This window comes from Rattus norvegicus, chromosome X (genome assembly GCF_036323735.1).
Source record: "Rattus norvegicus strain BN/NHsdMcwi chromosome X, GRCr8, whole genome shotgun sequence".
Classification (NCBI taxonomy): Eukaryota; Metazoa; Chordata; class Mammalia; order Rodentia; family Muridae; genus Rattus; species Rattus norvegicus.
The window spans coordinates 17,960,153-17,981,903 of NC_086039.1; the positions used below are offsets into that span (position 1 = coordinate 17,960,153).

The 21,751-nt window shown below is 42.5% G+C and overlaps 1 protein-coding gene across 3 annotated transcripts in view; it reads left to right on the forward strand.

Moving 5' to 3' along the window:
* The window catches only part of Clcn5 (chloride voltage-gated channel 5), a 154,585-nt gene that overhangs the window by 102,893 nt on the left and 29,941 nt on the right, over positions 1 to 21,751 (forward strand). The window contains exon 1 of one of the 3 annotated variants that reach the window (NM_017106.2): positions 19,828 to 19,979. The exons of the other annotated variants lie outside the window; for them this stretch is intronic. The gene's annotated coding sequence lies outside the window, so the exon portion shown is untranslated. Of the gene's footprint in view, positions 1 to 19,827; positions 19,980 to 21,751 lie in introns of those variants that run through there. 3 annotated transcript variants of the gene reach the window in all.

A 21,751-nucleotide genomic window follows, 5' to 3' on the forward strand; every position in this document is an offset into this window, starting at 1 on the left:
ATCTATTTTTACTTTCTTTCCTTGCTTAAGTTGTTCCAGTTTTGGCATGGAGTTGACAGTGCTTCCCCTCACATTGGTAGCTTTGCTTTTCATACCCCTTGCTTACTTTGCTGCTGTAGTACCAGGTTAGGAAAGGTTCGTTAGCCATCTCTCAAGGAGCTCTGCTTTCCCTTCATTCTAGCACTGGATTACAAATAAAGACAGGGAACTAGCTATGCCCATTTCCACAAAGGCAGTGCTATTTGCCTGAAGTAGGATTTTATGGAGGCTGGCCTCGAACTCACTATGTAGGTGTAGATGGGCTTGAACTACTGATCCCCTCTTAAAAGCTGGGGTTATAGGCTTGTACCACTCTTCGTAGCATTCTACCAAAGTCAGCTGAATAGATATGTGTCTGGTGGCATAAAATGTGTGTGTGTGTGTGTGTGTGTGTGTGTGTGTGTGTATGTATGTGTGTGAGCACGCACGTGTGTGGTGTCACATTTGCTGAATAGGATCATACCAATCAACATCTCTACTTTTTACAAAATCTATTAGCACACAGATCGTTTTAGCCATCATGCTTTGCTTGCCTATAATCTTGTCCTCTGACACTAAGAAACCTGCCTTGCATCCGTGTCATCCATTATGTAACTCTTCTTTTGCAGTGTCCATGTGTAGTGGTTTCAGAGTTGCTAACAAGTACCTGCAGTGAGAGACAACTTTACAGCTAGCAGGATTTATGCACCAACCCTTCTGTCTTTGCCCTTCGAGTTTCTATTCATTTCTACTACCGCTAAGTCAGACCCTTTCCTCCCTCATCCCTTCAGTGACGTTTGTGATACAGATCAATTCTTTTGTTTCTTACTACATTCCATCTCGGGAGCCCTCAAACACTTACGCGATTCTTTAAATGGCACACATTAAATTACACGCATAATTCTTTGAGCTGAAGGTCTGTGAGCTGGACAAATGCGCATTGCTTGTATTCACTAGAATGATGCCCTGAAGAGCGGAGTAGCTTCACTAACCTAACTCGCCTTTTGCGCTTCACCTCTTCTGCCCCTCCCACTCTAGGAAGTCTGTTTATTAGCCTCATAGATGTGCTGTTGTTCTTTTAATGTCATATAATTGGAGCCATATAGTCATGAGGATCGAGGCCAGCCTGGGCTCCAGAACAAGATCCTGTATCAAAAAACAAAAACCAAAAAACAAAAAAACAAAACAAAACAAACAAACAAAAAACCCAAAGTCAAAAGGATTCCTCAGAAGTGGTGAGATATCTTAGTGGATAAGGGTGTATGTTCTCAAGCCTGAAGACTTGAGTTCCATCTCTAGGTCACAAGTGGTAGAGGGAGAGAACTGACTCCCACAGGTTTTCCTCTGACATTCACATGTGTACACAAATGCACATACACGCAAAAGAATGTTTTTTAAAGATTACTTAAGGCCTTTATGTGGGTTGAGAGCTCATTCCTTTCCTTTAATGGATGATGGTCCATTATCTAGTTATATCAGTTTTTTTAAAATCCATTTACTTACTGAAGAACATTTTGATTGCTTCTATGTTTTTATTTTTTGCATCTGTGAAAAAGGTACTGTAATTATCTGAGTGCAGTTTCCTTTTTCTTTTTGGGGGGGAGGAGGAAGGAGGAAGAGGAAAGGGAAGGGTTTATTTCAGTCACACTTCCGTATAACAGTTTATCATCACAAAACAGCCAGGGCAGGAACTCAAAAAGGGAAGGAATCTGGAGGAAGGAGCTGGTGCAGACTCCATTGAGTACAGGCTTATTCAACTCGCTCAGTCTGCTTTCTTACAGAAGCCAGGACCAGTGCCCCAGGGGTGGCACCACCCCTAGTGGACTGGATCTTCCTCCTCCAATGTATCACTAATAACTAAGAAAGTACCAAACAGGCCTGCTTAGTTCTGTCATTTAAAAAAAATACAATAAAAGTAATGAGATAAAACAAAAGCTAACACATTAAAATTGGACAAAACAAACGAAAAAGAAAAGAAACCCGGATAAGCATAAGACACCATGACCCACTATTTTCCACACTCAGGAAAATTGCCATACTGGAAGCCATGATATCTACATAAGGGACCCGGTGCAGACCCTGTGAAAACTACTTAGTCTCCGTGAGTTCTATGGGCTTTGACCATGTTGCTTTACAGGGCTTTGTTCTCCTAGTGTCTTTCATTCCCTTTGGCTCTTACACTATTTCTACTTCCGCTTCTGTGGGTTCTCTGAGCTCTGAGGGGGAAGGATTTGATGGAGACATCTCATTTAGGGCTTAGTGTTTCAAGGTGTCTCGCTCTCTGTGTAATGTCTGCCTGTGGGTCTCCATGTTTGTTCCCATCTGCTGCAGGAGGGAGCTTCTCTGGTGATGGCTGAATAGGGCACCGATGTATGAGTTTAGCAGAATGTCATTAGGACACATTGCTACATCATATTTATTTAACCAGTAGTACTCGATTTTGTCCTAGGTCCCTGGGTTCTTGGTTACCCAAGTAGTGTCACTATGGCAGGTGTCTTGTAGAGTAGGTCTTAAGTCAAATCAGATTTTGCTTGATTACCAAAATATGACCTAATGATTGTGTTTTGTCGGTCTCTGTCGTTATGTCCCCCTTTTCTTTTTTTTTTTTCTTTTCTTTTTTTCGGAGCTGGGGACCGAACCCAGGGCCTTGCGCTCTACCACTGAGCTAAATCCCCAACCCGCATGTCCCCCTTTTTATTTCTAATTTTGTTAATTTGGATCTTCTTTCTCTGACTTTCAGCTCATTTTAATAAGGTTTTGTCCATCTTATTTATTTTCTCAAAGAGCCAACTCTGTTCCGTGTATTTGTATTTTGTTTGCTTCATTTTTTTATTGATTTCAGCCGAGTTTGATTATCTTATGCTGTTTACTCCTTTTGGATGTACTTACTTCTTTTGGTCCTAGAGCTCTCAAGTGTGCTGTTTATTTGCTAGTATGAGATCGCTCCATTTTTGTTTTTACTATAGGCACTTAGTGCTGTGAAGATTCCTTTTAACACTGCTTTCACTGTATCCCATAAGTTTGATATGTTGTCTATTCATTTTCATTCAATTCTAGGAAGCCTCTCTTCATTCCTGTGTTTGGCCCATTTTTCATTGAGTGTAGAGAGCTACTCAGTTTTCTTCTGTTGTTGATATCCAGCTTTAATGCATGGTGTTCAGATAAGATGCAGGCTGTTATTTCACTTTTCCTGTGTCTACTGTGACTTGCTTTGTGCCTGAGCATGTGGTCAGTTTGGGATATAGTTTCAAAAGGTGCTGAGAAGGAGGTATACTCTTTTGAGTCTGGGTGAATTATTCTGTAAATAATCTGTTTACAGACATTTGGTTTACCACATCGTTTATGTCGAGCAATTATCTGTTTAGGGTTTGTCTGGATGACCTACTGTTGGTGAGAGTGGGGGTAGTGAAGCCTCCCACCTCAGTATGTGAGGGCCAATATGGGATTTAAGCTGGAGAAGTGTTTATTTCAAGAACTTGGGCGCCTTTGTATCTGTGGCATAGGTGTTAAGAATTGCAATGTTCTCTTGGTAGATTTTCCCATTGCTAGGAATTAGTGTCCTTTGCTATGTCTTCTAATTAGTTTTGGGTTAAAGTCTATTTTTGACAGATTTTAAAATGGCTACACCAGCTTGCTTCTTAGGTCCTTTTGCTTAGAATATCCTTTTTTCCCATTATTTTTAACCCAAAGCTGATGTCTATCCTTGATGCAACGGTGTGTTTTTTTATGGGGGAATAGGAAGCATTGATATTGAGAGAGATCAATGACCAATGATCATTGATGCCTGCTCTCTCTCTCTCTCTCTCTCTCTCTCTCTGTCTCCCTCTCTCTCCCTCCCTCTATCCCTCTGTCTGTCTGTCCCCCTCTGTCTGAATGTCCCCCTCTGTGTGTGTTTCCTTTCTTTGGGCATTGCTGACCTGGGACCTGGGATTACTTATTCCTTCTGTTTTCTTGGATATAGTTAACTTCTTTACGTTAGAGCTTACCGTCTAGCACTTTCTGAGGTACTGGAGAGATATTATAGATAGACATTGTTTAAATTTGATTTTATCATGGTGTGTAGTGTTTGCTCCATATATAGTTATTGAAAGCTTTGCTCGTTATGGTAGTCTGGGTTCACATCTGTGGTCTCTGACAGTCTGCAGCATAGACCCTTTTGGCTTTATAAAGTCTCCATTGAGAAGTCTGATGTACTTCTAATAGATCGATCTGCCTTTATATGTTACTTGGTTTTTTTTCTTACAGCTTCTAATATTTTTTAAGATTTATGTATGTGAGTACACTGTCACTGTCTTCAGACACACCAGAAGAGGGCATCAGATCCCTCTTGTTGTGAGCCACAATGTGGTTGCTGGGAATTGAACTCCGGACCTCTGGAAGAGCAGTCAGTGCTCTTAACCACTGAGCCATCTCTCCAGCCCTAACATTCTTTGTCATGCACGTTTAGTGTTCGGATTATTATGTGCCAAGGAGATTTCTTTTTTGGTCCCGATTATTTGGTGTTTTGTAAGCTTCTTTGATATGTATCTCTTTAGGTTAGTCACGTGTGTGTGTGTGTGTGTGTGTGTGTGTGTGTGTGTGTGTGTGTGTGTGTGTTTTAAAAATGTTTTCTGGGTCTTTGACCTAGGACTTTTTTTTCCTATTCTTAGTTTTGGTCTTTTCATAGTGTCCCAGATTTCTTGGATATTTCGTGCAGGACTCTTTTTTAGGTGTTGTGTTTTCTTTGACTGAGGGATCCATTTCTTCATGTGTCTACAATGCCTCAGATTCTCTCTTCCATCTCTTGTATTCTGTTTGTGAAACGTGCCTCCATGCTTCCTGTCAGAGTTCCTAAATTTTCACGTCCAGATTTCCCTTAGTTTTGGATTTCTTTGTTGATTCTATATTAACTTTCAGGCCTTGAATGGTTTTATTCATTTCCTTCCACTGTTTGTGTGCCTCCATTTCTTTAAGGGGTTATTTGCTTCCAATTTAGGGACTTCTACCTTATTCGAAAAGTTATTTTAAGGTCTTTTTTCCTTCTTGTGTTTTTAGCCATGTTGGAACACTCAGGGCCTGCTGTGGGAGGGTTACTGAACTCTGGAGGAGCCATATTGTCACGGCTGTTATTGATTGTGTTTTTATGCTGGCATGGAGGTGCATCAGGGATTATATTTCTAGGTCTTTGTTTGGTGGGTGCTTTCTGCCTTGGTTTCTGTTTCCTCTCTGGTTCTTAGGGGAGTGTACTGTCTGTGTGTTGCCTGTGGGAAAATCTGAGGCCCTGATAGATAAGGGCACTGTGGTGAAATGCATTTCTGGGTATTGCTCCCTGAGACTTAGGAGTGGGCTTAGGCTTGTGGCGGCGGTGGAGGATCTGTACAAGGAGGGAAGTAGGGTGTTCCAGCAGGATCTGCTTAGTTAGTCCTCTGGAAGGGGGGTAGAGAGTGAGGACATTTCACAGCAAAAGTCTGTTCCAGCACTGGAGATGTGGGAGAGCTGAAGATCTTCAGTTAGCCTGCCTGCTGTCCTGTGTAGAGCAGCTTGTGGTTTCCTAGGGAGTGCCTGCTGGAGTGGAAGGCTGGGATAAAGTAAGTTGGGGGACTAAAGTTTGGCAGTGAAGATCTGTATTGTCCTCTGCAGATGGCTGTAGGAGGGGAAGGGAAGCTGCAAGAAAAAGGGAGCTGGAAATGAGACTGGGGGTTGCTTTGGAGGAGCAGAGGTGAAGATCTAATTAGCCTACCTGTTTCTCAGCCCAGCCTGGCCTCTGGCTTTCCAGAGAGTGCCTGCTAGAGCTGGGGTGGGGCAAGGAAGGACAAAGCAAAGACGTGGGGAAGGGAGGGAAGGTCTGTGGAATCCACTTTGAGTTTAGGTGGTAAGCGACTGCTGCGGGTGTTCTGTTGTTGATGTGGGAATAAGACAAGGGAATGGTTTGGGGGAATGGAGGGTGAGGGTTAGATCTGTAGTTAGATCCTGCTTCTCTGGCTGGAGTAGCCTGTGGGCTAGCTGGGAGTGCCTGTTGGAGATTGGGGCTGTGATAAAGCAGTGATTGTCGAGGGAGGTGGGGAAGGCAGGGAGGAAGATCTCCCAGCAGCCACAGGCTTGGAGCAGAGTGGGTGGGGGTGGGGCCTGGCAGGTGTTCTGTTACCGAGCTGCACGTCCTCGGACTGAGGGGTTGGATTCAGAAAAACCAGAATGAGAGGTAAAGTCTGCAGTAGGGCCTACATGCTCCGTTGGCTGGGTGTTTTCTTACTGTTGAGGTTTTCCTCGCAGGTTTTTACTCTTTTATTGTCTTGTTAATGATTACAGCACACTTTTATAATGATTTTTATGTATTCTAAAAATTATAATTGTACCATGTCACTCATCGTTTTCCCCTCTCCATCCAGTCCCTCCCATGTACTTATCAACTCTCAAATTCATGGTCCTTTTTTATACTTTGTTTCTTGTTACCCATCCCCTCTTCTTCTCTTCCTCTCTTTCTCTTTCCCTCTTTCCCTCTCTGTCTCTGTCTCTCTCTCTGTCCCCCCATCTCGCGCGTCTCTGTCTCTCTCTGTCTCTCTGTCTGTCTCTCTGTCTGTCTCTCTGTCTCTGTCTCTGTCTCTGTCTCTCTCTCTGTCTCTCTCTCTGTCTCTCTCTCTCTCAGCTGACCACTTGGAATTGGCTAACCCTTCCCAGAGCTTTTCTCTGGGGGAAGATCATGTCTCCTGCTTTCAGCATTTCCATGTAGTTCTTCCCTAGGATTGAGTCTTACGGGCTCTTTGTGCTGTGAATCCCACTCCTTTATTACATAGATGCCTTTCAAGCCTGGCTTTCTATTCTCTTAGTGGTATGGGGAAATTCAAAGCATTTTAATTGTCATATGAAAGATCAAACCTAAGTCTTGTGTGTATTAGGCCAACATTCTCCCCTAACTACATCCCCAGGCTGCAGATTTTAATGTAATCCATTATGATACTCATCTCATGTATCATAACTAACCTAAATGAAAGATGTAAAACTTCCAGGAGCTAACATAGCAGAAAGCCTACCATGGTCAGGGATTAATGATATTTTTTAACCTACACCCTCGAATAGTATTATCTAGTTTGAGTTAATGTTTGCACCATCTCTTTTCCCTTGAGTCAGTGTTATTTCCCAGGTTGATCCTAACAGGATAAACGTGTCCCTGCCTTCTTCAGGGTACCTGGGTAACCAAGCACAGCTGGATGTGGTTAATGTGTGCCCAGGCTTTGCAGTTGTTGAAAACAGTCTCATGGCCATTGAATTAGTTCTCTGTTTTCATCATAGATTAGGTTACTATATTCCTGAGTCTTTCTGGGCTCTGTATCCTGTTCCCTCGGTCCCTACATCTTTTCTTTTGATAATATCATTCTGTCTTTCCTGAGTTTGATCCCTTGTTAAAAAAAATCACCTTGTTTTGATTATCTATAACTTTACAGTAAATGTTAAAACTGGTTTGTGTGAGTCCTCCAACTTGGTTTATCTCCAGGACTGTGTTGGTTGACTGTTCTATGTGTTTTTCTTTTCCACACGAGCTTTGAAATCAGATTATAGTGGCAACAGAATAATTTGCTTGGTCTTTTACTGTTGTTTTCATTTTGAGTTAGGGTCTCTCTATATAGCTCAGTCTGGCCTTGAACCTGTGGCTTCAGTCCTAAGTGCTTTTATGTTCTTTTTTAATAGATATTCTAAATTTATTGATATAAATTCCCCTCTGACAGTACTTTAAAAGCAGGGTGTGTGTGTGTGTGTGTGTGTGTGTGTGTGTGTGTGTGTTCGCACGTGTGTGTGCAATATACTTTGGGCCGAACACCAAGGTCTCATACATGCTAGGTAATCACTCTGCTACTGCTACTGAGTTGTATGTACTTTTAAAATGTATTTATTACATATTTGGTGCTGGGGACTAATGCCAGGGTCTCATAGATGCAGATCAATCACTTCTACTGTCTGAGCTTTAGCTCTTTTATTTCTTTTTTTCCTTTAAAAATGCTAGTAATTTTTTCCATCTTTATTAAATTGGTTATTTCTTATTTACATTTCAAATGTTATTCCCTTTCCCGGTTTCAGGGCGAACATCCCCCTAATCCCTCTCCCTCCCCTTCTCTATGGGTGTTCCCCTCCCATCCTCCCCCCATTACCACCCTCCCCCCAACAATCTCGTTCACTGGTGGTTCAGTCTTGGCAGGACCAAGGGCTTCCCCTTCCACTGGTGCCCTTCTAGGCTATTCATTGCTACCTATGCATTTGGAGCCCAGGGTCAGTCCATGTATAGTCTTTAGGTAGTGGCTTAGTCCCTGGAAGCTCTGGTTGGTTGGCATTGTTGTTCATATGGGGTCTCGAGCCCCTTCAGCTCTTTCGGTCCTTTCTCTGATTCCTTCAACGAGGGTCTCGTTCTCAGTTCAGTGGTTTGTTGCTGGCATTCGCCTCTGTATTTGCTGTATTCTGACTGTGTCTCTCAGGAGAGATCTACATCCGGTTCCTGTCAGCCTGCACTTCTTTGCTTCATCCATCTTATCTAGTTTGGTGGCTGTATATGTATGGGCCACATGTGGGGCAGGCTCTGAATGAGCGTTCCTTCAGCCTCTGTTCTAAACTTTGCCTCCCTATTCCCTGCCAAGGGTATTCTTGTTTCCCTTTTAAAGAAGGAATGAAGCATTCGCATTTTGGTCATCCTTCTTCAGTTTCATGTATTCTGTGCATCTTGGGTAATTCGAGCATTTGGGCTAATAGCCACTTATCAATGAGTGCATACCATGTGTGTTTTTCTGTGATTGGGTTACCTCACTCAGGATGATGTTTTCCAGTTCCAACCATTTGCCTATGAATTTCATAAAGTCATTGTTTTTGATAGCTGAGTAATATTCCATTGTGTAGATGTACCACATTTTCTGTATCCATTCCTCTGTTGAAGGGCATCTGGGTTCTTTCCAGCTTCTGGCGCATAAATAAGGCTGCTATGAACATAGTGGAGCATGTGTCTTTGTTATATGTTGGGGCATCTTTTGGGTATATGCCCAAGAGAGGTATAGCTCAGTCCTCAGGTAGTTCAATGTCCAATTTTCTGAGGAACCTCCAGACTGGTACCAGTCTGCAATCCCACCAACAATGGAGGAGTGTTCCTCTTTCTCCACATCCTCGCCAGCATGTGCTGTCACCTGAGTTTTTGATCTTAGCCAATCGCACTGGTGTGAGGTGAAATCTCAGGGTTGTTTTGATTTGCATTTCCCTTATGACTAAAGATGTTGAACATTTCTTTAGGTGCTTCTCAGCCATTTGGCATTCCTCAGCTGTGAATTCTTTGTTTAGCTCTGAACCCCATTTTTTAATAGGGTTATTTGTTTCCCTGCGGTCTAACTTCTTGAGTTCTTTGTATATTTTGGATATAAGGCCTCTATCTGTTGTAGGATTGGTAAAGATCTTTTCCCAATCTGTTGGTTGCCATTTTGTCCTAACAACAGTGTCCTTTGCCTTACAGAAGCTTTGCAGTTTCATGAGATCCCATTTGTCGATTCTTGATCTCAGAGCATAAGCCATTGGTGTTTTGTTCAGGAAATTTTCTCCAGTGCCCATGTGTTCGAGATTCTTCCCCACTTTTTCTTCTATTAGTAGCTCTTTTATTTCTTATTTTGCGACAGTCTTTCTAAGTAACTCAGGCTGACGTTTAACATAACTCACTGTATAACCTATGTAAACCTCAAGCTTGTGATCCTCCTGCCTCAGCCTGCTGAGTAGCTACGATTCAGATGTACATGACTACCACCTGCTATAATATCGATATGGTATTTTTCATTTCATATAGGTACCTCTGTGTGTGTAATATTGAGAGATGGTCTCATAGAAACCCAGATTGGCTACAAATTACTGTGTAGCTGTGGCCTGCATCTAACTCCTTATCCTCTGTCTCCCAAGTGCTAGGGTTACAGCTGTGTACTACCATGCCTGGCTTACTTGAAAGAAAATTAAGTTTATTTCGAGAGCTTTTAATCCATAGTTTACATGAAAGTGTGATGTATAATTTCTAGGGAATGAGGGAGAGGAGTTCAGCTCTTCTTCTGTTACTGTATTATAGTTTAATTTCATTGTGTTGGGATTTGTGGCAAAGTAATTAGGCATTGAGATGTATTTCCTATTTGGGATAACTAGGCATCACAGGGGCCAAATTCCCTTAGCGGCTTTGTTTTTGTTTCCCTTCTGGATTCTGAGTTTGCCTACATCTAGCTCCTCTTAGAAAAGATGTGTCTTCCAGCTCTTTCAGCTATAATTTACTCTTGGGGTACCAGAGCCCTGTTGGAGTGGTGCTCAAGTTTGAGGGACAAAGCAACAGCACAATTGGATTAATTCTTAGTGTTTTTCTGGGACTGTGCCTTGTGGCTATGAACTTCACAAGTTCTCCAAGTGCTACTTCTTGCCTTCTCTACACCCTTTAGAATTCACAATCAACTTCCTTGAAGGCCTGGCCCTGCTGAGTATGCATTCCCCTCAGGTTAAAAGATAGATGGGGACTGGAATGGGAGGAATGCCCTTCCCCCCAACCAGGAATAAGGCTCAGGCAAAGTACTTTCCCCTGGAGCATGTTTGTCTGTTGTGAAGAAATCTCTGGGGATATTTCACAAGGACTACTTATCTCTCCGCCAGAGGAGGTCAGGAAGTCTTTCTAGGATCTTCACTGAGAACTTGGGGAAGATTCTGGCAGTTGTGGGACTCTGGAGACCAAGGTTTTCTCAGATTGATGCTAGTCCACACAGCCCCAGCAGTTCATTTCCGTTGCCATTGGAGCATAGCTACCTTTCCTTGTCGTTGTTCTTATGGCTCTAACCCGCTTTATCCCAGGTAAGCAGATCTCGGCTGGGAGTCTCTGGATGAATCTCTTCAGACTTCAGGGTCTCAGTTTCTTCTGTAGCCTCAGTTTTCTGATGGGTCCTGGAAAAATGACTTTTTTGGATTGTCAAGCCTTTTCTTATTCTAAGGATAAAAGTAAGAGTTTCTAAACTGTTTACTTGGGAAAACTAAAATTGAAAGTTCTGTTTTGATTCAATTTGGCTTTGGAGGTTTTGAGACTAGGCCTCATTCTATAACTCAGATTAGTCACAATTTCACTATGTAGACCAGGCTGCCTTTGAACTCAAGGCAGTCCTCATGTCTTACTCTCTGGGGTATTCCTAGCTGATTGTTTTTCTGTCCAAGGGATTGAAGCTCAGAACTTTGCATGCTAGGCAGACCTTTTACCATTCGAATTACCCCCACCCCGGGCCCCCTATTTATTTAGAAACAATAAGTCTACTGTAGTGATCCTTTGATGGTACTGAAGTTTGTGAGATTATTGTCTACATTACTTTGTTCAATTTAGGTTTTCCCGTCTCTAAATACTCCAGAGGTCTGCTTCCTGGAACATGGGTGTGCTCTTTGCGTGTCCTGTCTATATTCCTCTTGGTTACTATTTTTTTTTTATTTTGTTGTTATTCTTTTTTTATTTTGTTGTTATATTGTTTTATTTTGTTGTTATTTTGTTGGTTTTTTTTATTTTGTTGTTATAGTTTTGTTTTTAAGACAGGGTTTCTCTGTGTAGCCCTGGCTGCCCTAGAACTCCCTCTGTAGACCAGGCTGACCTCAAACTCAGAGATCCACCTGCCTCTGCCTCCCGAGTGCTGGGATTAAAGGTGTACGCCACCACTGCCTGGCTCTTTTCCTTCTTTTTAAAATCATTCCTGTGGGCTCTGGAAATGTAGCTCAGTGGTGTTCCTAGTGTGTGCAAGGCCATGGGTTTCCTATGCACATAAAACACATAAATTCACATGATATATAATAAATGAAAATCAAGCCTATTTCAATGTCATGCAGAAGTCCCCCTCTTCTTCCTACTCTAGATATAACTGGAAACCTCTCAGTTCAATTCTTTCTGTAGATACATAGACTGATTGACTATCTCTGACTTTCTTGAGCACTGTCTTTCTGATTTTGAAGTATCTTAAGATTAAATTTGTGCCAGTTCTCCTGCCTCGGCCTCCCAGTGCTGAGATTACAGGCATGCACCATCATGCTGAGCTCTCTTTTTCTTAGTCCCCCTCCCAGTGGCAATAGGTACCAAATGCAGGGCCTTGAGCATATCAGGCACTCATCTACATCCCTTGGCCAGGCATACATTTCTTTTTAATTTTTTCAAAGATTTTACTTATTTATTGTACGTATGTAAGTACACTGTAGCTGTCTTCAAACACACCAGAAGAGGGCATTGGAACCCATTACAGATGGTTGTGAGCCACCATGTGGTTCCTGGGATTTGAACTCAGGGCCTCAAGGAAGAGCAATCAGTGCTCTGAGCCATCTCTCCAACCCAGACATACATTTTAAAAGAAACATAGTCTATGATGGTTTTTGAGACAAGGTATTTCTGTGTAGCCTAGTCTAGCCTCAAACTCAGGATAATCCTCCCACATCAGCCTTCCAAGTACTAGGACTGCAAGCCAGAGTTACCACACTGGGCCCTACTTAGGCTTAGACAAGTTTTATTCACATAGTATTTGTGAAGAACTGTCGTGTCTCAAAGCACATCAGTCCCATGGGACTGGACCCTTCCATTGATCCCAGGTTTGTAGTACTCTAGTCAGCACTGCAGTGAGTAACACATATAGTGCTATGTCCTAATAGAACTGGTTTTAAGAGTAATTCTCAGATCAGTTATATATGTGACTTTTGGTCTTGTTTTATTCGCCTATGTTTGTTTTTGAGATAGGGCCTCATGTAGTCCAGGCTAGTATGGAACTTGCTATGGGGCTGAGTCTAGCCTTCCTGATCCTCCTGTTTCTTCCTCTTTAACACTGGGGTGACAGGAGCATGCCAACCCCAGCAGCTTTTTTGTTTGGATGGTTTTGTACTCTTCAGGATCTGACCCCAGCATTGAATATCTACTAGTTTAAGAGCTCTAATAGTGACATATAGCCCCAGGTATGGTATTTAATACTCATTTTTCTATACATGATGTCACATTCTTTTTGTGGATCAAAGAAGTCTCCTGGATGGCATTCTCTTATTGGCAATCTTTTGTTCCAGTGCTTTTTCTGTTTTTGTTGTGTTTTGAATATTGATAGGGAAAACCCAGTATAGACTTGGTTATAAGTTACTAGGCAGAGTCATGCTACCCAGATGATTTCTTAGCACTGTGTTTGTAGTGTGTATTTTAGGGAGGTTCCTCCCTATACATTCATTACATTACGAATCCTTTGTCAGCCCCATAAATGTGTAACTTTGGGAATGAAGGAGGAGAGAACGAGTAGAGGCACAGGTACTGTTTGGAACAGGCCTGGTGAAGCAGGCTTGTAATATCAAACCGAGGAAGCTGAGGCAGGAATATTTCAAGCTCAAGAACTGCTGGTGCTAGCAAAGGGGGTTCAGAGTGACCTCAGACAGCCTAGTGAGATACAGTCTCAAAATAACACAAAATGGGACTCAGTGGTAGAATACTTGTGTCCCATGTGTTATGCCGTAGCTTAGCAGCTAAGCTCCTTTATTTTCAGTTCTACTTTACTTTATGTGGCATTCCAATTAGTAGAAGCACGAGGAGAGCAATCCTTGTGGTGTTTGTCCTAACGTTGGACTGTACTGTTAGTGAAACCATGTTGGGTCAGGAACTTCCAGATTCAGGCAGCTACTAGCATCAGGAGATGGGAATCCTAAAAATGTCCACAGCTTCGAGGCATATGTAGGGGAGACAATGGATGAGGAGGGTAGGACTACCAGAATTATATCCCTTCCCGTCTCCAGGATCCCCCTGTGCCTTTCTGCTACGCTGTACATTCTCCTTTTCATCTCCTAATCCTCAAAGATCCCTTTGATAGCATGTACTAGGAATGTGTTATAGTTCTATTATCCAGTTCCCTCAGAACTCTTTTTATTGTCTGTCTGTCTATCTGTCTTCAGAGTTACAGGAAAGAGTTTTTGTCTTCCCTGTCTTTCCCATGCCTTAATTTCTTGCCAGTCGTAAGCTGTGCTGTGACTAAAGCCGAGCTGAAGATCTCTAAGAGAGGACTACAGGGGTGATACTCAGATCAGAATAGGACGCTGCTCAGTCGGTTGCTGGTTGGAACTTGTACTGGTGTGTTGTCTAGGTATATTCGCAGATGGACTTGTCTGGCCAACTGCTGGACTATGGCTAATTCAGGCATTTTCAAGGGATATGAAGGGCACGCTTTGGAAAAGAGCTTACTGAGAGGTATGATGGTAGGTATTTTAGTACTTAACAACTGGAAGAGCATTTATAGATGCACAACAACAGAGCAACAGAATTACCCGAGGTCCATCAAAGTATCCCAGAGTATTATATATTCAGCAGTACTCTTCAGGGTTTAGAGGTGAGGCCCAGTTGGCTGACATGTGATTTTTGGCCACTGCATTGGGTAAGTGGCAAACCAAAATAGAAGGCAATACACACTGCAAATGAAGGTTCCACAAATGTTAACTAATTATTAGGGCTTTGCCTAGACTGTGTTCTTAAGCATGGAGATGAAGTGGCGTGGGGACGTGTATGTTATGGACTGATCACCAGTGGAAGAAGCAGGGGAAGACTGGAAAAGGGAATGTGGGTGTGGCAGTGAGAAGAGATCCATAGTGGGTTCCTCATTCTTCCTGTCCAATGGGAGCCCCTTAAATGGCCTCAGGATGAGTATCTCCTGCAAGGCATTAATCCTGCTGTATATATTCATAGATGGAGTTGTGTTGGATGTAACATATCCCCATATACCCAAAAAACACTCTTAAAAAGAGCTATTTTGTGGACAATAACCCAGTCCATTTCTTTAAATACTTATTTGATATCAGAACGATTGAGCCGTCCCACAGTTTGTGATGTCACTAAAACCATTCTTCAAGGTCTACACAGGAGGTTTTCCCCTCTCTCCTCTTGTGTTTTTGTTAGTGTTTAACTAGTTCACTTAATCAGTGACTATTCAGCCCCCTAGGTAAATTTCTAATGGCTTGTTGCTTGGGGATTAGAATAAACATTATTCCCAAATCAGAATCTTATTCTTACATTGAAGGGGTTTTCTAGTATTAAACATAAGGTGATTTTGTGGGGTGGAAACCTGGAAAAGGCCTTCTCTAGCACCAAGTGGGTTCAGTGTTTCATTTGTATGACACCTTCTTCAGGCAGGGTGTTTGTAAGGGCCGTTGCTGAGTCTTAGAGAGAGGCCAGTTCAAACTTCACTCCCTTTTCCTCTGACTGGCTTACTGTACGCTTTCTCCACACTTGGGCAATGCAAATCAGTCTTTGAGTGAATAGTTCTTTTATCCTTTAACTAGGTTTTAATGTAAATAATGTCCCTTTTAGAACATCAACTTGCTTTCTGTATGCAACATTCATCATGCTCTCAAAGCTGTTTTTCACTTATTTGAGGCAAAAAAAATCTAGACTCACCTTACTGCCCTAATTTGGAATGTAGACTTCATTCATTTGACTCTGCTCTCTTCTTATTACATGGATACATTAGATAAACTCATAACAGGGTGTTTTTAAAAAGACACTTGCATTTTGTTGCTCTAATTACATCTTGCTAGTTGCTCCCTGCTGTCCCTTTTAACCAGCAAGTTTTATGAGTTTCCTCTGTGTAGTTGAAAAGTCAGCCTGCAGTAGGGCATGCGCAGAAGCCTCCGTTATTTGTCAGCTCAGGTACAGAGAGTTGATGAAAGAGCATAAGCTGCTTAGTCCAGCTCCCCAAGGAAAGCTCAGGGGAACAGCACCATTGCCATCGTCTTCACGGCATCTTGACTATGTTATAATTACCATTCTGAACCTTACGGTGAATATTTTTAAATACCTTGTCTGCACTTGTCCTAAATGTTCTTTGAAAGGTCATCATCGCTCAAAGTTTTCAAAACATCACAGTAGGAGTCACAACTTTGAAGCTACCAAATGATCTGGCTAGATCTGTGTTCTGGAAAGATAACTCTGCTTGGCTCTAAATATTTACTTTATTGTGTTTTTAATCATATGATACATCAAAAAACTGGTAAGCATATTGTGTCGGTTCCAAGACTTTCAATCGATCTACACTGAGCATTCTTTATGGTGAACATATGTTAAAGACTACAAATCTGGCAGAGAAGGGAACAGAGGCAAGAAAAGAATTTTTAAACTCCCAGCATGTCAAACTGAACCTGGTGACTCACTTCTTAATCTAAATTGTAATTAAACCTCATTTTAGCAGGAAAGCTACACCATGCCTACTAACCCTCTAGTACTCAAAAGAGCTTTACTTGGGGTAGAAAAGGTTCCTAGTATAGAAGTGCTGATTGTGTCTTCCTTAAAGCTGTGAACGTCGTGAGAAATTGTCAACTAATGTTGTTAACATGTGCCTGCATATGCAAACTGCATAGAAATATAAACTACTTAAGAGCTCAAATACGCTATCTTTGCTAACTTGGCTGCTATATTGTATGTCTGTTGAAATATGAAATTCTTTAAAAACCTATGTCCTGTTTGATAATATAGGTGGTTATCAGTGGTCTTCAGATACTATAGTTAAAATTATGATTAATTAGGATTCATTTTTAGGAGGCCTTTGAGTCTAGGCATATAATTTTCTTTTAATCTGACAAACTAAACATTCAGTTGTGTATGAGAGTCACCCCGGGCTTACAAACGACTGTTGCTTTTTTTTGCAGTGTTTTAACTCATTGGCATGCAAATGTAGTTTCCACTCCATTTGAATTCTGTTCATTAATGCTCTATTAGTTCATCAAGATATAATTATGATGAACTAAATGAGTATAAAGCTCATACAGTGCCTTGCACTTCATAAAGTGGTGTTATGATTAACATTTCAGGATGTATCGGGCCGAAAGAACCAATGAGATTAATAAGATTTCAAAGCTCTGCGTGTAGGGTCTGGTTATTACAGCACACTGTAACTGGGTCGATATTAAATGGTGGCTGTCCTGCTGATTCACTTAGGGAGTTAAGAGATGACAGTTTTATTCTTCTTTACTGGACTGGCCTTCCTGCACAATTAATTAAGACCTGCTTAAAAATAGCCTTCAGGATAAGGCCAGACATGGGAAAGCCTTTGCAATAATGGAGCCTTAGAAGTGAATTTACTATCAGGGCTTGCAGGAGCTGCTCAGCCAGGTTGGGTTAATGATTACAGGCATCCTGCTTTTTTCTTTGGAAAGAACATTACAACTAAGAGACTCCTTTCCCCCTCCTACCTGCTCCCACCTACCTGTCTCCCTGCCTTCCTTCCCAACTTCCTCTATTCCTCCCCCATCTTCTTCTGTTCCTGCCTTTCTCCCTCCCCTTGCCCCTTCCTCCTTCCTCCTTCCTCCCTCCCTCCCTCCCTCCCTTCCTCCCTCCCTCCCCCTTCCCCTTCTTGCCTCCCTCCCTTCCTTCCTTCCTTCCTTCCTTCCTTCCTTCCTTCCTTCCTTCCTTTCTTTCCCTCCCTCCCCCTTTCTTTATTCCCAAGACCTCACCATGTAACTTGGACTGTCCTCAACTTTGCAACAATCTTGTACTGTGTTGCTATCCCTGGCATTATTTTCAGTCCCAAGGATTGAATCCAAGGCCTGCCAGGCAAGTGCTCTACTAACTAGTATATAGCCACAGCCCTTTCTGTCTTCTTGGTTGTACTCCAGGGTTTTCAAGTGGTTAGGTGCAAGTCAAGAGCTGACTTTGGAGCTGGACATGCCATTCATTTGGTAGAGTGCCTCACATTTATGGAGCCCTAGGTTTAATCCCCAGTATAACATAAAATTGGGTGTGGTAGCATATGTAATGCTAGCACTCTGTAATTTCAGTACTCAGGAAGCAGAAGCAAGAAAATGAAAAGTTCAGGGTCATTCTTAGGACTACATAGGAAGTTTGAGGGCTAACCTGTGCCACATGAAAGCCTATACTTTAAAAAAATGGCCTTTGTGGTAATTTGATTTGCAATTTTGTTTTTATTGCATATGTTTTTAGATTTTTAAGTATATATAATGTGAGTTCTTAGATTTAAACATTTGATCTATTTGTATACACTTTGCCAATACTGTAACCTTTGGTTTATTTTTTGGGTAGTAGCTTATACATTTTTTCTTTTTTTATTGGATATTTTATTTATTTATATTTCAAATGTTATTCCCTTTCCCGGTTTCCCCTCTGGAAATCCCCATATCCCACCCCACTCCCCATACTTCTATGAGTGTGTTCCTCCCCACCCCAACATTCCTCTACACTGGGGGGGTCCAGCCTTGGCTTCTCCTCCCATTGGTGCCCAAAAAGGCCATCCTCTGCTACCTATGCAGTTGGAGCCCTGGGTCTGCCCATGTGCAGTCTTTGGGTAGTGGTTTAGTCCCTGGGAGCTCTGAGGTACATTTTTCATTTTAAAAGTGTGAGACTGAGGATTTAACTCAGGGCATCAGGTGTGCCAAGCATGTGCCCTGGGTCTGCCCATGTGCAGTCTTTGGGTAGTGGTTTAGTCCCTGGGAGCTCTGAGGTACATTTTTCATTTTAAAAGTGTGAGACTGAGGATTTAACTCAGGGCATCAGGTGTGCCAAGCATGTGCTACCTCAGAACTACACATCTAGCTCCCCGCCACACACACACACACACACACACACACACACACACACACACACACAGCAGGGCGTGGGACAGAGAACACAAGGAAGATATCAAGTGCCATCCTGTTTTCTCTCTTTGCCGTTCGTTTGCTTTGTTCGCTTTGAGACTGGGCTTTACTTAGGGTAAAGCTCCTTTTAGCTAAGCTGGCTGGACAGGAGCTCCTGGGGTCCACTTGCTTTGGCCGCAGTGCTAAATCTACAAGCATGCACAGCCACATTCAACTCTTTAGCTGCATGCAGAGGATTTCCTTCCCAGGTCCTCATGCCAGTGAAGCATGCACTCTTACCTGCTGAGTTACCTCCCCATCGCAAAACAAGGCTATTTCTCAAGCACAGTCTTGCTATATTGTCCAAGCTGACCCAGATCCTCGGCTCCAGGCATCAGCCTCACAAAGTAATTGAGACCTCAGGTATGTGCTGGCGCCCCTGCTTTCAATTTTTTTCTTTAATTATAGTGTGTACATATAAAAGGACACACAACACATATGTGTATTTTTAAATATGCAATATATATGTGTGCTTTACAGAATAATTGAAAACTGGTCATTTGTCACCATAGCAAGAAAAATGACCAGCATTTCAGAGACCTTCCTTTTGTCACACATTCTTCATAGAATGCAGCTTTGTATCGTAGATCCCCTCTTTCTGTCCTTTTCTTCCTTCTGGTTGTATTGCCATCATTCATATCCTATCTTGCCTGCCATTCGGTTTAGGAGTAGAGCCATGCTGTTAAGAACGCTTTTATGTCTCAGTCTTTCAGCATTATGTTTGTGATATTAAATTCATTTTTATTTTTTTATTTAATTTGATTTTTTTATTGAGACAGGGTCTTATTATTTCACCCAGGCCAGTTGCAAACTTGCTAACCTCCTGAGTGCTAGAACTGCAGGTATATGTCACCAAGTCCCCGTTAGTGACGCATTTCAAAAGTAGTAATTTAAAAATCCTAGTAATTCTAAAGTTTTTGGACATTTCTACTTTGATGTCTGCTTCTTTCTGCTAAATGGGGTGTGAAGTGTAAAACTTGTCTGAGCTCTAATCTTCTGAGCTGACAACGCCTCCCCCTACCCATTTGATGGCGTTTGTTTAGATGAGACTACATCTTTAAGGCCTCTGTGCTAGGTTAAAAAATCTTCCCTTCTCCAAGGCCGGTCCAAGGGTCTGGTCATGTGATCTCATCGGTGACATCACACTCTGACCAACCGGGAGCACTGGTAGCTCTTTAGGTGGCGTTTGTTGCTGTGAAAAGCGGTGAAAGCAGCAAGTGCCCTTCTAAAGCACCCCAGAGCGGGGCCTCCTTCTGTAAAAGCGCCTCAACCTTAATGAGCAAATGCGGGCTGCCAAGGTTGGTTCTTCCTTGAGGCAGAAAAAAAGAAAACTGTGAACGAAGGTAAGCAGACCGAGCCCAGCCCAGGACTGAAGCATGCTCCGGGAGCAGGGGATCTGGAGAATGGCAAGCAGTCTGTAGTAGGATTCTAATCACTGCCTGCCCCGCGTTAGGGGCCTGATAATTGCTTCTCTAGCAGGAGCCAGACGACAAAGGAGGATGCGGTGGTGCTCATGTTACCTAGTGATGTAATAGGATTCTCTTTTTCCTGCCAGGACGCTGTTGCAGCTCTTCCTTTTGCCTTAAAGCTGGGGGTGGTGGAGGAGCGTGTTTGATATCTAATGTAACATTAGACAGCTCTCTGATGCTTCTTAAAATCCTGCCTCCTCCCTTCCCCCCTTCCGGAAAGGAGAACTCTGAAACTAGAAATTCAATGGACACATTAACCTGCTTTGAAGGAGTCAGTTTCTGGTTGTTTGCTGTCCTGCGTTCATTTCAGTGTTTTAAGTTGAGAATGGAAACAGCTTCATTCAGCTCCCTCCTTCCCATACACTTTCTTCTCTTTCTGCCCTTTTTCTCCCTCCAAGCTCTTAAACATAGCAGCTCTCCTCTTTATCAGCATGACACTGACAGGATAGGCTAGGCTGAGGTGGTGATTCAGCACACATCTATTTTACAGCCAGGTAGAAGTGAAGATAGCAAAAGGACTTTGGTTTAAGGTTTTAAGATTAACTTGTTCACCTCCTCCAAGCCACTTCGGTGAGTGACTCACCCTCCAGCAGATGATTCGGGCTCTGCTGAGTTTTTCCTTTCAAACCTCTGAATCGCTTGTAAAAAGTGAGCTGAATGAGGCAGTCAGCAGACTTACAATTGGTAAAACAGGTTCCATTTATCTTGTTCATTTAAACTTCTGCCATGAATGTGCCGCTAGCTGACTTGGCCAGGGAGAGGATGGAGAAAGAGTCAGCTGAGGCCAACTCGGGCCTTTACTGAAGAGAGGTTTCTTCCTGAATAGTCTGGACGAAGCCTTTGTCCCTGTCATGATTGGTGGTGCAAATGAGAGATTTGGCTGTGTGCGTTGAATGATGGAATTACTCTGCATTCTCCCTGTGTGCATTTATATAGATTCCTCAATGCTGTTTTACATTTTTAGTTTACTAGCAAAATATTGTTCCGTCAGATGATGTTGCCAAAATATTTTTAACAAGTTTATAAGCAATGCTCACCATGTGTCAGTACAACTGCTTAGTTTTAAATAGCCCCTCGTCCTTACCATTTGTTGACTGCATTTTGGATCATCTGATGTTTACTGACGAGCACATATGTGCTAAGGCAGTGTGGGGAGCAAGGGATGGTGACGCATTCTTAGAATACCAGTTACTCAGGAGGCTAACATAGGACAGTCACTGGTTCTAGGCCTGCCTGAGTAACATAGCGAGACTTGACTCAAAGGGGAAAGAAAGAGATTGTAGGAGGGCTAGTGATAAATTCAATATGGAGAAACTATTGAAGGCCTGCTAGTCAAGAAAAGGCAGATAGAACACATCCACACCTAAGTAGCTGTAACACACAAACTAAATGCCAAGCACACTAAGAACCATGATTAGTGAGCGCACGCGGATGTTGCCTGGTTGAAGGATCAGGGAAGGACAGTTCATTGGTAAGCCAAGCATTGTTGTCTGAATCTCTACTTGTAAATATTTAACTTTCCGACATACTGTGGAAAAGTCTCTACCAGCCCATTCATTATATCGGAGATCAAAGCATTCTATCTACTGAAGGAGAATTTGTACATTCCAATCAGCTTAACTCTTGGAGAGGCCAGCATTATTTCT